Raw genomic sequence first — 3,560 nt, forward strand, 5'->3', positions numbered from 1 at the left:
AATAAATCCAAGCTAGATAATCTATCTCAGCAGCTCTAGAAGCTTCAATATTCCTCTTCTGTTATAACAAACTTCATTTAAGTTTACCATTTTGTCCTCTGCGCACTCACTGATTTGGTGCCTATATAAGAAGTGCAAGACTCATTGTATTTTATGACAATTACAATATATTTCATTGCAATATTCAAAAGATGTTGTTCTTTGTGTTTATTCTGTTATTATGGTATCAGAGCAACTAAGACTAGCAGTCTCTCTGATCTGTTTCTACCATGGCCACAACTCCTTCTTCCACCCCCATTTCTTCTTCTTTTTCACATTTGGTTACTCTTAAACTTAACTCTGAAAATTTTTTACTCTGGAAGGTACAGATATCAACTTATCTCCGACGCCAAGACCTCTACTCATATGTCGATGGCACTCAGTCTTCACCTCCCTATATGATTTCCTCTTAAGAAAATTCCACTCAGAAGATCAATCCTGCCTATCTCTCATGGCAGCGAATTGATCAATTTATTTTAAGCATTTTATTCTCATCTTTAACAAATTCCATCATTGGTCATGTTATTACTTCAAAAACATCACAAGACCTCTGAGTCGCACTTGAAAAAATGTTTAGTTCTCACTCTCAGGCAAAGGATTTTCAAATCCGTTTTCAGCTTACCAACTTGAGTCGTGGTGAGCAATCTATTTCTGATTACTTTAGCAAAGTAAAAATGTTGGTTGACACCCTTGCTGCCACAGGAACTCCTCTCCCTGATAAAGAAATTGTCGCATATCTCTTAAACGGTCTTGGGTCTAGCTATGAAAGTTTTATCACTTCCATCACAACCAGATCAGACTCCATAACCGTGAATGAACTCTATCACTTACTGCTTGCTCATGAAAATTATTTAAGTCACCCTTCTCGAAGCATAAGCCTTCAAACACATTTTGAACCATCGGCAAATTTTAGCTCGCGTGATCAACGAGGAAGAGGTACCTATTGTGGTAGCCGTAATGGTCGTGGACGAGGCAAGTTCTCTTCAAATAGAGGAAGGTCTTCACCCATTTCCAGTGACCAAAATCCCCAACCCAATCGATCAACCTGTCAGGTGTGCAACAAAGTGGGCCATGTTGCCCTTCAATGCCATTTTTGCTTTGATCATGCATATCAATATGATCCTCCTAGATCATTTACTGCAAATTACACATCACCTTCAGCTGTACCCGATCCCACATGGTACCCTGACAGCGCTGCCACTCATCATATTTGTGACGCCCCCAAATTCCGTTTGGGATCGGACGGACATTTGAAGCGTCGAGACATGTAACACAAGGTTACCTGCCCCCGTTCATGACATATAAGATGTAATATTCCTAACATGCATATAACAATATGCAATATTCGCAGCGGATAAATTTTTTCTTTAGCAATACTATGCACCAAATTGAAAATATCCCAAATGCTTAAAACATACTTCATACATAAAAATCCATTGAACAATTAAGATCACAACACTAGTCCAAAATGGTTATGATCCAAAAAGTAGTAGAGATGCAACTCAATCGTACAAGTAGTAATTTACGTTAATTACTATATCAACATTTATGTCGCACCGTCACTTAGTCAACTGTGTCTAGTTGATCAGCTCCTGATTCTCCTTCAGGTCCTGTAACAAGATCTACCATTCGGGGGGAATGGTAGTTGGAACTACCAAAGTGAGATTTGATTACAAATCTCAGTAAGTTAACAAAAAACTTCCACACAAGCTAATGATGCATGGATAACAGTAAAAACATAAATGCATAATCAAATTCATAAGTAATTAAAGCATAACTTGGAGTACAACATAGCATAATTGACATAACTTAAATTGAAACATGAACTGAACTTGACTTGACATGAATTTGATCTGAAACTTGACTTAGCATGAACTTGCTTTGAAACTTGAATTAACATGAAAAATACATACTCCACAGTTGTTGTGGCCCCATGTATTCTACGTGTAAATACATACTCCACAGTTGTTGTGGCCCCATGTATTCTACACAAACTTGACTTAACATGAAAAATACATACTCCACAGTTGTTGTGGCCCCATGTATTCTACGTGTAAATATATACTCCACAATTGTTGTGGTCCCATGTATTCTACGAAAACTTATTCTTTAACTGCTTAAATACATACTCCACAGTTGTTGTGGCCCCATGTATTCTACGTGTCACAATTGCTGTGTCTCACGTAGTGTATGCGCCACAATTGCTGTGACCCCATACATAATTAATCAAGATGAAACGTGACTGGAATACGAACTGACTGAAACCCTGACGTAACATAACGTGACTTGAACATAACTTGAAATACATGACCAACTTGAGATAGAAACATTTCGTAACATGACATAACATATAATAGACAACATATTTAACATGACATACTTGCAACAGTGAATATTACATGACTTGACATACATATAATAGATGGCATACTTAGCATGACGTACTTGTAAGGTACAGTAATACATGACAGAATATATTATGTAACAGATAAAAATTGATGACAGAATAAATTCTGTATAATAGACAATTACGTGATAACTTGGCATGGCATGACATATATGATAACATACATACATACACTGTAGTTCCTTTACTTAGCACACATACATAGTAGACTGCTAGTAAGTTAAAAGCTAACTTACCTCGATCTCCGCGTTTCTTATAAAACTTCAAGTGCGATCACGAGGAACTGTAATTAGTGATTCTAAAAGTTAGAACTAAATCACTAATAATTTAAAATATGGAAAATACTAACTTAAAGAGTAAAATTTTCATTTTACTCTCTACATGTGGGAAAATGACCGTTTTACCCATAACTTAAGGATTTTGCATACTAATTCCAAAAGTTTCCAAAATTTACATTTCTCATGTAAATTTTGTCCTAAACTTAAATATCAACTCAGAAAAATTTAAAACAAAACATAACTATGAAAAAGACACTATGGCCGAAACATCTATAGGCTATTTCCCTTGATTTTTGTTGCAATTCCTTCCAACTTCAAAACTCATACTTAAACCAAAATTTTTGCAACAAACATCTTCCAATCCTAAGTTCAAACCATACTTAAAACATCCATTTAAAAAAAACTAATAATTAACACCAAACTTTTTGTAAAAAGATCCAAGCACTTGAATCACAAGTTTTGACTTTAAATCAAAACATCTGCAAGAATTTCAAAAATCAAATCTTACTTCTAACATATTCATAATATCATCCTAACATCAACCATGCTTTAAATCATCAAACTAAAGTCACCAAAATCACAAAATAACATTTGGAGTTTTTGGCTTTACACTTAGTCCAAAAACAGAAACTTTTTCCTCAACTAGTTTTGATAAATCTCTTGATCTATGACTTATAAATGTATGATCTTCAAACCAAACCATCACATGGTTTAAAAAGATGTCCTAAAATATATATAAGCTTCTAATTCAAGATCACATGGTTAGAAATTAATCAAAACATAAATTTAGCCAAGAATATCCACACTTTGGCTTATCTGAATATCTCTTTGCATAA

Source organism: Carya illinoinensis, chromosome 5, assembly GCF_018687715.1.
Source record: "Carya illinoinensis cultivar Pawnee chromosome 5, C.illinoinensisPawnee_v1, whole genome shotgun sequence".
In the NCBI taxonomy this organism is placed as follows: domain Eukaryota; kingdom Viridiplantae; phylum Streptophyta; class Magnoliopsida; order Fagales; family Juglandaceae; genus Carya; species Carya illinoinensis.